The sequence below is a fragment of the Mastomys coucha genome, unplaced genomic scaffold, assembly GCF_008632895.1.
Source record: "Mastomys coucha isolate ucsf_1 unplaced genomic scaffold, UCSF_Mcou_1 pScaffold20, whole genome shotgun sequence".
NCBI classification, from domain to species: Eukaryota; Metazoa; Chordata; class Mammalia; order Rodentia; family Muridae; genus Mastomys; species Mastomys coucha.
The window spans coordinates 115,906,968-115,920,382 of NW_022196903.1; the positions used below are offsets into that span (position 1 = coordinate 115,906,968).

General features: G+C 43.9%; 1 protein-coding gene across 2 annotated transcripts in view; it reads right to left on the reverse strand.

The window, feature by feature from the left end:
* Positions 1-13,215, reverse strand: part of Apobec1 (apolipoprotein B mRNA editing enzyme catalytic subunit 1) — a 28,909-nt gene extending 15,694 nt beyond the window's left edge. The window contains exons 1-3 of one of the 2 annotated variants that reach the window (XM_031383306.1): positions 13,059-13,215; positions 8,510-8,577; positions 4,310-4,447 (exon numbers count right to left, since the gene is read on the reverse strand). The gene's annotated coding sequence lies outside the window, so the exon portion shown is untranslated. The remainder of the gene's footprint in view (positions 1-4,309; positions 4,448-8,509; positions 8,578-13,058) is intronic. The other variant, XM_031383307.1, reaches the window with a different exon arrangement.
* Between the last annotated feature and the right edge of the window lie 200 nt (positions 13,216-13,415).

Genomic DNA, 13,415 nt, shown 5'->3' on the forward strand with positions numbered 1-13,415 from the left:
AAAAAAAAGAAAAAAGAAAAAAGAAAAAAGAAAAAAAAAGTGACTTGCTATACTTCTCTATAGCAATCCTCTGTTGCCAGAACTTTGGGTCACATTCAGGCTACCAGTTCCTCTTAGGCTCAGCATCATTCCTCAGACTTGAGATCATTCTCTCAAAGTCTAAGTCTTCCACTAGGGTCTTCTCCCTAGATTCTGTTGCTGTGGTAAAGACCAAGACAGAACACAACTTGAGGAGAAAAGGGTTTATTTGGCTTAGGTTTCCATGTCACACTCTGTCCCTGAGGAAAGTCCCACCAGCCTCTCAGGCAGGAACCTGAAAGCAAGAACTGAAGCATCAGCCATGGAGGAATGCTGCTTACTGGCTTGCCCTCCCTGGCTTGTTCAGCCTGCTTTGTAATATACCCCGGGACCACCTGCTCATGGGTCACCACCCACAATGGGATGGGCCTTCCCACATCAATCATCAATCAAGAAAATACCTATAGACTTACCTACAAACCAATTCAACAGGACATTTTCTCAAATGAGGTTCCCTCTCTCTGGGTTGTATTTTTCTTCAGTCCCAGAATTCCTACGTCCTAGCACAATCCCTGTTTCCTTAGATCTGCCTGCCCTATGGCTTGAAGGCCAGTGAGGATGACCTCCACACAGATACTCTTGGTAAACTAGGTAACCAAAGCATTGTTAAGTGCCCATCCTAAGTTGTAAAAAATACCATGTGAAGATTTGGTCATCAAGGTTTTGTTGAGGGCTGTTTAAGAAAAGTTCCTTCCTCCTGGTCAAAGGAATGAAATCTGAGTTCTACCTGGATGGAGACCAAACATTCTGGTCTGACTCAAAGATTAGAACATTACATACATGGTCATTTCCTTAAGAGCTAATCAAGTGGGACCTGCCAATCACCCGACAAGGAGAGTACTCCACAAGCAAGCTGACTCACTTGAAGGCATGCCGAGGAGGTGTGAGGTGAGGAGTGACCATCACCTTCATGAGCCCTCAGAAACTGTTCCCTGATACAATTGCTTGCAGTCCTTCGCTGATAAGCCTGCCTGCTTTGTCTAAGTTCTAACTCATAAAGCATAACTTTTTTTTCCTTTTTCTCTCTTTCCATCTCTCCAGCCAAAATTCTATGTATACCTTTCTTTCCTTCTTCCTTCCTTTCTTTTTTTTGGGGGGAGAGGGGGGTTGGAGACAGGGTTTCTCCGTGTAGCCCTGGCTGTCCTGGAACTCACTCTGTAGACCAGGCTGGCCTCTAACTCTGAAATCCACCTGCCTCTGCCTCCCAAGTGCTGGGATTAAAGGCATGTGCCACCACCGTCTGGCTTATATTTGGTTTTTCGAGACAGGGTTTGTTTGTATAGTCCTGGCTGTCCTTGAAGGCCTATATATTTTTTAAAAAAATAAACAAAGAGTTAATTGAGCAAGCATGACCTCCTCTTATCCTCATCTCTCCACCTGGCAGCTGCTGAGATCTCTGGCTTGCCTGGGGTGTAGCTCTTCTCTCTCTTTTTTTTTTCCAAACAGGGTTTCTGTGTCGCCCTGGCTGTCCTGGAGCTCACTCTGTAGACCAGGCTGGCCTCCAACTCAGAAATCCACCTGCCTCTGCCTCCCAAGTGCTGGGATGCTGGGATTAAAGGCGTGTGCCGCCACCTCCCGGCTAAACCCCGCTCTTATTTGGCACATCCTCCACTGTGGATATGCCAAAATTTATTGTATCCATTGTCTTTAGATTTGAAGTTCACTGTGTAGCATAAGTTAGCATCCTTCTTGCCAATCCCTCTGTCTCAGCCTTGAGTGTTGGGATAACTTGTATGACCCTCTATGTTTGGGGGACATTTATTTTATTAATACTTGGGCACTGTAAATAATGTTCCAAGCATCATTCTTACACATCCATCTCTAGGTAATTACTCCCTTAGGATAAAGTCTCTGAGAGGGACTTAAAAGGTAGTTAGACATTAGTGACTCTTTTTAAAGGTAGAATTTTATCTATCCCTGGTTAGCCTCCAACTCTCTCTGTAACCATGATGATCTAGAACTTCTGACCATTTAGCCTCCCACCTCTGGATCCCTGGCTTTACAGCTGTGTGCCACCATGCCTAGTTTATGTGATCTTGGGAATGGAACCAGGTCTTCCTGCACAGCAGTCAGGCACTCTGTCAATGGAGCTGTATCGCCAGCCCTTAAGACGGGTGTTAGCCAAAGCTTAAGCAACCGCTTTTAGCCAGGGTGGAGACAACAGCGAAGACATCGCTCCTGCCCTGCCTGTCTTCCTTCAGATTGCTCAGGTACTATGGCCAGCTGCACCCAGAAAGCAAAGATCCTTTTGGTACCACAGAATCAATCTTGAATTCCCTTTCCTTGAGAAATAGCTTCATTTTAAAAAATCCAGGCATGCTCACTATCTTGGCCAGGTCTGAGGCTTACTCTGGTTCCCAGACTCAGGTAGGATGGTCAGTCAGTTTTTAAACACAGTGGGTTTTATTGAACATGTTATTGATAAGTAAAATAAGCCAAAGAAGAGTATGTGATACTTCAACAGTGGCAGACTGACGACACTCAGCATAGTTACTCATAGCTCATTCTGGAATATGCAGTTTTCCCTGGATTCATGCTTCTCCGGTGCCCTTGGGAACTTTACCCATGCTTTCCTGGACTCAGCTTTCTTTCCACTCCTTTAGGTATAATCTCATGTTCTGTAGATAGACAGACAGACAGATGGATGGGTGGACAGATAGATGGATGGACAGACCGGCAGATTAGATTCTTTTATCTCATGTATGTATGAGTGTTTTGTTTGTATATGTATATGAAGTATGTTTTTCCTGGTACCTGAGGAGGCAGAAGGCATAAGATTCCCTGAAATTGGGTTATAGATGGCTGTGAACTCCATACAGTGCTGAAACCTTGACTCAGTCCTCTGGAAGAGCAGCTAGTGTTCTTAACTATTCAGCCCCACCTCTGCTTTTATCATAATGTCAAGGGGCTGGGACTACAGCTCAGCTTAGGTAGAATGCTTGCCTAGCAAGCACAAAGCTCTAGGTTTGATCCCTGGTGCATGGTGTCTCACATCAGAGGTACCCAGGACTCTATCTCAAAACAAACAAAACTCTGAAACTTCAAATTCTGGGAACAGATTGTTGGTCTAGAACAATATGTGGTCCAAACAAACTTATGCCTCGACCTATGCCTCCAAGCCTGGTTGGTTGCTCCTCACTGTGGCAATGTGGCTGGTGGCAACGGCAGAAGCGTCAGGAGCAGGTGTGTGTTGGTTGGGACTCACACAGTCACACACAACCTTGCAGAATCAAATAACCAAAGACACATAGATTCACCTGTTTCCAGAGGGACAGTCCCTGGAAAATGACCCATGAGTAATACTCATCTTTCCTGGGCAGAAGATGCCTAAAAACTCAAATCCCCATTATCCACCTTTCTGGGGAACTGTTTCCTGCAAGCCAGGGGGACTTGGAGACCCGGAATACTGTGATGGGGTGGTTGCTGTTTGGTTGTTGTGTGTGTGTTCAAGAGGGGGAGGGGAGGTTGACTTTTCTTTCTTGTTTTGTTGTGGTTTGTTTGCTTGTTTGTTTGTGGAATGTTTTTGGCAGTGTTGTTTTGCCTTTGAGATTAGTTCTCCATATGTTTTCCATGCTGGCCTCAAACTCCAGGGCTCAGGCAGCCCTCCTGAATCCTGCCTCAGCCTTCCTAGTAGCTGTGACCAGCTTGATCATCTTTGTTTTAGCCAACAGAGGGCAGAGAAATCATACAAGTTGCTGAACCAAGCCGCAGTACATACAGTCCTGAAAATCCTCCGGTTCTTCTGCATCCTTTCTTTGCTCTCTGGCTTTAACACTAGGCTAGAACACTTTACATCCACCCTCACATATTCCTGCGTAAAAAACCCCCCACTGCCCCTGAATGAACGCCTGGATCAGACCCAGTCTCTCCCATTTCTCACCTGGACTCTACCTGTGGTAGTTTCGAATAATGCTCACCTTTCCACAATAGCTTGTGATCATTATTTCTCTGAGAGTCTGGACAATTAACCCTTTAGGTGACAAAACTCCCATATCATTCACTACTAATACTTTTTGATTTAAAAGAAAAAAAAAATCTTTAAAAAAAATGTTTAAGTCAGGCATGGTGGCACATGTCATTAATCCCAGCACTAAGAAGGCAGTCTCTTAAGCAAGAAGGTAGGTACACATAGTTAGTATAACAAAAGTTCTATTTTATGCTGAGTGTCATCACACAAGGTTCATCCTCTTAAGTTCCTGTCTCCCCGAGGCTGCTTCCCTGTTTGAGGTACCTTAGCTGAAGGTCAGGTTCAGACTCTCTGACTCAAGGCAATTCAGACAGTAGTGTCTGATATATGGAGTCAGGATGCTGGACGCTCTACAGACGCAGGGCAGATGGCGGTGGTCTCTCTCCAGTGTCTCTAGCAGTCCTGAGGAAGCACAAAGCATTGGGTTGCCTTTGCTCTGCTTATGCATGTAGTACTGCTGATAGGGTTCAAGTCCTGTGCCTGGTAATCTTGAGTGAGTGATATCACAGGGTTCTGGTTATCACATGCAGCCTTGGGTGTGGTGGTGTTTCTGACTAAGCTGTTTTTACATATATAAATGGCACTTTTTTTTTACTCTGCTCATCACATAGAGACATGTAGATCTCTGTGAGTTCAAGGCCAGCCTGGTCTACATAGTGAGTTCCAAGATAGCCAGGGCAACCTACAGAGACCCTGTCTCAAAACAACAACAATAACAAAAAAAAAAATGACAGCAACAAATCTTTAATTTTTTTTTTAAATTTACATGTGCAGGCACACGTGCAGGTACTCAAGTGTGTATCCAGCATGCATGTCGTGTGGATAGTCAGAGGACAATTTTAAGGAGTTGGTTCTTTCTTTCCATCTTGTAGGTCCAAGGGACTGAACCCGGGTTATCAGGCTCGGTGGCAAGTGCCTTTACTCACTGAACATCTTATCAGCTCTACTTTTTGATTTCTAAGCAGAGTCTCATTCGGTACATCAGGCTGGACTTAAATTCATGGTGGTTCTCCTGTCTCAGCCCCCCAAGTAGTTGGGCTCACAGACGTGAGCTCCTGTGCCTGGCTTATTATATACCTTCTGAGAATTGAAAATAGCAGTCTGTAGCTAAAACAATGTTCTTTTTGTTTTGTTTGAGACAGGGCCAAACTATAAAATTCTAACTGGTTTGGAATTTCCATATGTAGACCAAGCTGGCTCAGAACTCACAGAGATCCACCTGCCTCTGCCTCAAGTGTACTGGGATTAATGGTGTGCTCCATCAAGACCAGCCTAAAGCAATTGTTCTTTTTTTTTTTTTTTCAGTTTTTCTTTTCTTTTAAAGATTTATTTATTTATTTATTTTTATGAGTATGAGTACACTATAGCTGTACAGATGGCCATGAGCTCCGGCCCTGCTCGCTCCGGGGCTGGACAGCTACACTGTAGCTGTCTTCAGACGCACCAGAAGAGGGTGTCAGATCTCATTAAGGGTGGTGTGAGTGACCATGTGGTTATTGGGATCCGAACTCAGGACCTTCGGAAGAGCAGTCAGTGCCCTTACCCGCTGAGCCATCTCGCCAGCCCCGAAAGCAATTATTCTTAATACTATTTCTCTGTGCTCTTCCTCAGAGTGACAAATTGTACTGAAAGGGGGCAAAGGTAGAAACAAGGGGTGGTAAGTTTTTGTTCACACGAATTGTATCTGGGATTGAGAATGTAGCTCAACTCGTAGCATGCCTGCCTAGCATGTGTGAAGCCTTGGACACTGTCTACAGCACCATGTAAACTAGATATAGTGTTACAAATCTGTAGGATCAGCGCTTGGCAGATGGGGGGAGAAGAATTATAAATTCATCATCACCTTTATTTGTATATTAATAGAACTCCAAAGCAAGCCTGGGGTAAACGAAACCCTGTCTCAGGAACAAAGCAGGGGCCAGCAGTATGGCTCAGCAGTAACTTCCAGCCACACCTGATTACATGAGTCCCACCCGTTTCCAAGAAGACCCACTTGTTGGAAGGAGTCCGACCCCGACCCCCGACAGTTGTCCTCTGACCTCTGCATACATGCGCACACACACACATTAAAAAAAAAAAAAACTTAAAAATTCAAACAAAACTCTGATTTTAAGTACAAGGAAAAGAGAGTGTGAAAGCACAGGTTCGGAAGAGTGGAGTGGCAAGAGAATTGGGGCATAGTAAAATTACAAAGCCGAGACACAGGGCAGGAATTGCATCCAGGGCTTTATGCTTGTTCCATATCACTGAGCTTCAAGCCAAGTCCCAAACTGGATCCTTCCTGAAGCCAGTCAGGATGACAAGACAAGGTTATCCACCCACAACGATGCTCTGGTGGATATAGGTTTGAGCCAACAGAAAGATATGGATTTAAGCCAACAAAGTCTTTATTGGCCATCTGGCAAAAATACTGGGTGTTCAGGATCCCAGTGTAGACCCGAGCCTTTCTCAGGCTGAGCTTTTAAGCACAAAACCATGTCCTAGGTTGACATACTTCAGTTAACAAGAACAGTTAGCCAGAAGCAGAATTACAGAATCCAAAAAGCAAGGTTAGTACATTCGGGGACTTCCCCAGAACTATGGACTTTGTTCTCCTTTTGGCAGGTGGCGCTGCCCATGTGCTGAGTTTAAAGGCCTGAATGGTGCTTCCACCATAGAATTGTGCTAAGGTCTGGGGGCCTGTCATGACATCACCTGGAATCTAGGAAAGAATGAGGAATTCCAGGGACATTTGAATAGCCAGAAAAGGAGGGCAGGGTAACCTGGCTAAACCCAGTAAAATGTTGCCAGATCAAACACAGGATATCAATTCTACCAGAAACTACAGTCAAATTCCTGCCCAGTGCTCTGGATGTCAAAGTAGAAAAATCCAATGCTGCTTCGGTCCAATGAGACTCAGGATACCAGCTGTGTGGAGTGATGGCAGGGACTCAAAGGAGCCTGGCCGAAGGAGTGGAGGAGAGAATACTGTCGCGTGTAATTTTCTAATCATTTTATTTTTTCTCCTCTCTGATCCTGAAGCAACAAAAATAGTTGAGGGACTAGAGAGATGGCTCAGCGGGTAAGATCACTGACTGCTCTTCGAGAGGTCCTGAGATCAAATCCCAGCAACCACATGGTGGCTCACAACCATCTGTAATGAGATCTGATGCCCTCTTCTGCGGTGTCTGAAGACAGCTACAGTGTACTTACATAAAATAATAAATAAATCTTTAAGAAAAAACAAAAAAAACAAAAAACACCCCCCTAAAAAAAACAAAACTAGTTGATAAAAATCAATGGAGCAAGGACATTGACAAATGACGACAGCTGGTTTAAGCCACATCACCAGGGACAGATCTTTACAGTCATATGGTCCAGATTCTCTGCTCATAAACAAAGTACTCCTGTGTGCTTGACCATAGAGGAAGTGTTCAACACTGTTTTAAATGGAGAAGACAATGACCAGGAAGAAAACGTTTAGGCAGGTGTGGTGGTGCGTGCTTGCAGTGCCAGCAATGGGACATGGAGGCACGAGGGCCAAGGGCTGCATGCTGTGAGTTCAGCCTGGGCTGCGTGAGACCCTGTCTCAAAAACTAATAAATCAAACAAGAAGAAAACTCTTGAGCAATCACTAGTTTCCCAATAGTTATGCCCCACCCCTTACTTAAAAACAGGGCCTGGAGAAATGGTTCAGGGGCTAAGAGGACTGGCTGCTCTTGCAGAGGATCTGGGTTCAGTTCCTACCACCCATGTGGAAGCTTACAACTGTCTGTAACTCCAGTTCCAGGGGATCTGGCCTCTGCGGGCTCCTGCACACATGTGGTACACAAACTCATGCATGCAAACACGCATAACATAAAATAAATGATAAATAAATCTTTTTAAATTAATTTCAAAAATATGACCAGCAAGGTGGATGGGATGAGTGGGTAAAGGGACTTCCTGGCAAGATTTGAGTTCTAGGAGCTGGTGAGATAGACTGCTCTTCTGAAGGTCCTGAGTTCAAATTCCAGCAACCACCTGGTAGCTCACAACCATCTGTAATGAGATCTGATGCCCTCTTCTGGTGCGTCTGACAACTACAGTGTACTTATTTATAATAATAAATAAATGAAATAAATAAATAAATTTAAAAAAAAAAGATTTGAGTTCTATCCCAAGGGTCCATATAGTAGAAGGAGAGAACCCACAGGAGTCCACATCCACAGGGCCCAGGAGGAGGTCAGAGACATCTCTCTGCAGTGAGTTCCCATCTTCCACCTCTGGATTCTGAGAACCAAACTCAGGTCACTAGGCCCAGTAGCAATCGCCTCTTGCCCACTGAGCACCTTCCCAGCCGGTATTGTTGGGGTTTTGGTTTGGTTTGGTTTGGTTTTTCCCCAGATAGGTGCATGTAGCTCAGACTGGCCTGGAACTCCTGAGCCTCTTCCCTACTCCTCAAGTTCTATCATAGGGGTTGGAGGTAGAGAAATACTACCATACCTGGCTCATGATGTCCTTGGAGCTCATATGAAGAATCCAGAAGCAGAACAAAACAACCACGGGCAGTCCTGGGAAGAGGAAAGAACCATCGTCAAGGTCCGAAAATCCAAAATGACCCAAGCAGGAGCAAGAGTCCACCCAAAGCAAGATCTTTATTTGAATTAGGCAGCAAAAACTGACAGGTCAGGGACAAAAGAAGAGACTTGGGGGCTGACTGCATCTTCATTTTAATAAGTGTTTAAGCAGATGGCAAACATTTACTGCACGCAGACCTCTACTGGTGGACCAGGGCCACAGAACAGACTCCACCAGAGCTGAACTGCAACCCTGAGCCAGAATGTTGCTGGTTTTTTTTTTTTTTTAAAGATTTATTTATTTATTTATTATATGTAAGCACACTGTAGCTGTCTCCAGATGCACCAGAAGAGGGCATCAGATCTCATTACGGGTGGTTGTGAGCCACCATGTGGTTGCTGGGATTTGAACTCATGACCTTCCGAAGAGCAGTCAGTGCTCTTCCCTGCTGAGCCATCTCACCAGCCCGAATGTTGCAGTTTTTAACTCCAAAACCACAAACTCTGCCAAGTCATCCCACCAATCAGGATTTAGGGATGGAGGACTTCCCTGTCCCACCAATCAGGATTTAGGGATAGAGGACTTCCCTGTGCCACCAATCAGGATTTAGGGATGGAGGACTTCCCTGTCCCACCAATCAGGATTTAGGGATGGAGGACTTCCCTGTGCCACCAATCAGGATTTAGGGATAGAGGACTTCCATGTCCCACCAATTGGGTTTAGGGAAGAGAACATGTCTTCGTGGCACACTTACCCAGTTCCCACTGGTTGGTTATTCAACCGTGACAGGGAGACTTGCCAGCAGTCATGTCTAACTACCCAACCAGGACGCTAGTCCCCACATACATCTCTATTTCTGCCAAGCAGGATGCCAGTTACCCAGGGAGGTCTTGGGAGCCTAAACTTTACTTGACCCCTATTCAAAATGGAAGTTTTATTCAAAATGGCTTCAGGTTGGTTCCTTCTTATTATCCCCTTTCTTTGTGTTTGTACATTACTCAAGTCCTTGATTATCTGTTTCAGAGTATAACAGATTGTATTGGGTTCGTAGGACCATGAGTTTAACTGAATTGGGAATCAAGGAGCAGGAGGAAAAGACTGAACAGCGGTCCTTAGACAGTAGTAAATATGGTGGTCAGCCAAGGGGTCCAGTCAAAGAGATTCTGGAACCAGTTTCCAGCCTGTCTCCCAATTCAGTAGGTTTCCATCAAGGTTTCCAGGTGTCTTGGCTAGCCCAGAGGCATAGAAACAACAAGAGAATTTACTTTTGACTTAGCATTTCAGCCTGTCAAGGGGACAAGGACAATGTACTCTCTTCTATAACTGTATTTCCAGCCATTAAGGCCCAGGAAGGCTGGTCAAGTGCTGGACAACGGAGCGTTTTTCAGCATCTGATTGGCTGTGCTTATCTGGAGTCCATTTGACCTGTACAGGTGGGCCCAAGTCTTACGACTTCTTTGATTCTCTGATGCTTGCATGAATTTTTAGTTTAAAAAAGGAGATATAGTAGCATTACCATTGTATTGAAATTCATATTGTAGAAAACTAGTTAACACGTTTGCAAACAACAGGAGCAGACTGATGCCTCTGAGTCTCTGCACAAGCTACAGCTCTAGGTTTAAAAGGCATGAGCATGCTATTGCTGTTTCTGTTCAGAGAACAAGGTATAGAGGTTGGACAGAGATGTTTTAATCCAATGAAAAGCATCTTTTAGTTATACCTAGAAGACCATCAGAGAAAGCTCAGAATCCCAGCTTGTGACTGAGTGATAAGCAGCCAGTGCTCAATCAAATCTCGACATTCCAAAATCTCAGGGCAATAACAGCACAGAAGTGGAAAGAGATCTGAAACACTCCTTACCTCTACATAGTTTACATTGTTTCGTTTTGTTTTGTTTTGTTTTGACCAGGCTGGCCTCGAACTCAGAAATCCGCCTGCCTCTGCCTCCCAAGTGCTGGGATTAAAGGCGTGTGCCACCACCGCCCGGCTCATATTTTACATTATTTTTGAGATTCGTAGAATCTTGTTTAAGTTTTTCTTTTTTTTTTAAAGATTTATTTATTTATTTTATGTGTATGAGTACACTGTAGCTGTACAGATGGCCATGAGCCATCATGTGGCTGCTGGGAATTGAACTCAGGATGGCCCGCTCACTCCCGCCATGCGTGCTCCAGTGTAACATACTGTAGCTGTCTTCAGACGCACCAGAAGAGGGCGTCCGATCTCATTACGGGTGGTTGTGAGTCACCATGTGGTTGCTGGGATCCGAACTCAGGACCTTCGGAAGAGCAGTCAGTGCTCTTATCCGCCTGAGCCATCTCGCCAGCCCTTATTTAAGTTTTTCTATCCTTAGACTTTGCATGGACTTGGAATATCTTTTTTTTTTCATTTACCAGAGACATAAGTACGGAGAACAGTCATTGTAAAGTATGTTCTTTTAGTGAAAAGTTGCATCTGAAAACTGTTGTTTCCTTTAACATGAAACCTGTGAGCAAGATAAACCTGTTTGCCACCCCCGCCCCCTTTTAAATAAGAGATCCGGTAGCTTTAATTAATGAACTAACTAATGAGCTAACAAGGTGGCTGTAGTCTTGGGGGAAGGAGCTGATAGCTCGCTATTGCCCAGCTGACAAAGCAACAGTTAGTTAGCTTAGCCATCCATGGGATCAGAGAGACCTGAGAAGGATAAACTATGCTCTAGATGGCCTATGTGTCAGTTAAAATGTCAGAGACTAGTCCGTATTCCGTCTCCTAGACAGTTATCCCAGGCTCCTGTGGTTTCCATGGCCGTGGAGCTAACAGGACAGCATCAGACATTCCTGTGCAGGAGGAGCAGAGGAGGGACTGACATCACCCTGTCTAGCCAAAGTGGGGGCAATCAACTCTCCAGGGTCCTGCTTGTCCACAGTTCAGGTCAGGCCCTAGAAGCAAGCTAGGCTTCAGGGCAGTTATCCCCAGTGGTTAGTGTCACGACAGTCCAGGTGGAGTCCTTTGACCTGAGTCCATTGTCTTGAGACCCCAGGGGTCATTGCTAAGAATCTGAGAGTCTCCGTCATAGTAAGTTTAAATACCTTAAATACCATATTCAGCAGATCCCTGACAGGTTCGAGGACTAGTATCTCTCAAGCATATCTGAGTTAAACAATCCTCATCTATTTTTAGTTATTTGCTTTAAGTTTTTTTAAAAAAAGTTTTATTTATTTATTATTTCTATGAGTACCCTGTAACTGTCTTCAGACACACCAGAAGAGGGCATCAGATCTCATTACAGATGGTTGTGAGCCACCATGTGGGTACTGGGAATTGAACTCAGAACCTCCGGAAGTGCAGTCAGTGTTCTTAATCGCTGAGCCACCTCTCCAGTCCTATTTACTTTAAGTCATATCTTGAAACATATTTTTAAACCAGTGTAGGGGAATGCCAGGGCCAGTAAGCAGGAGAGGGTGGGGTAGGGAGCAGGGGGAGGGGGAGGGAACAGGGGTTTGTTCTTGTTTTTTGATTTGTTTTTTTTTTGGAGGGGAAACTGGGAAAGGAGCTATCACATGACATGTAAATAAAGAAAATATCTAATAAAAAAAAAGATTCTCAATTTCTTTAATGCTATAATGCTTTAGTATCCAAGTTCTTCGCCAGATTGCCTATGGTCATTGCATCATAAGACAGGAATTTTTTAGTCTCTGGTGTTTAGCTATGGCCCTAATTTTTAGTCTTTTATTTATGCATCCATAAAGATCACATACTAACAAAGACATTACAATAAAATATCTGATAAACTTTAAAATGTCTCATAGATTTATAAGTGAAAACATTTTTAAAAAGCTGTTTTTAAAAGGTCCAGTTTTTGATTTTTTGTAAAATTCCAAAATTTTCACTAAAGTAGTTTAAAATCTCTCAATTGTGTGTTTTTTGAAAAACAAAGTACCTTTTTTTTAAAAGAGTGAAAACATAGAACACAACCATAATTCTTAGAAGGCGAAACCAAATTTTAACAGTGTAAACAACTTAGTGTTTTATTATAAGAGAGTTAGTTATTATAAGTTATTATTATAAGTGGGTTATTTTTATGTTACAAAGTTTAGCTAACAGAAAGAAAAGTTCTTGTATAGCTTAAATACCTCTTGTGCAGCTTAAATACCTCTTAATATTTTTTTTTATAAACCTGTTTTTTAAGACAGAGCAGAAATTATATAAAAATCTTATTCCAATCTAAAAGTATCTTTGGAGACCCGTTTCCTTGGCTGGTCCATGCCATGTGTTGCTGCCCAGAATGGCTCCAACCCTGAGTTACTAGTTTTAAGTTAACTTTTTGGTACTGATATTGTAAATTTTTAACCATGCCCAATAACTTAAAAGCCAATGATCTATAACCAGTGCATACAGAACATAGTACACTCATACATTTAAGACCAGTCAGAAACAAACATGCACTGGCCACATACATGTATACATTCAAAACAGACAAAACTTTCCTTACTTCCCCCAGCTGTAATTTCAAGGGAGGAGCGCCTTGCTGCCTGCTGAATCCAACTCTTATGGGCACCGTGGTTCTGTAGCGGGAGTAGCCACCACCGGGTTCCTGACCAGAGAAAGCTGGGCAGCTGCTGGTCCTGCTTTAAGAGCAGCTTGCACAGATCAGGCGGCTGGGGTTTGCTGTCAGGCGAGCAGGAGGCGGGGCTTTACCAGCAGTGCGGGACTCTCAGCTGCAGGCATCGAGCCAGTTTATCAGTTGTTGCTTTGTTGTTATTATTGTTGTTGTTGTCCGCTTTTTTTTTTTTTCTGAAAATCTTTGAGATGAGTAAATACTAAGTCGAGAAAGAAGTGAACAGCCAGC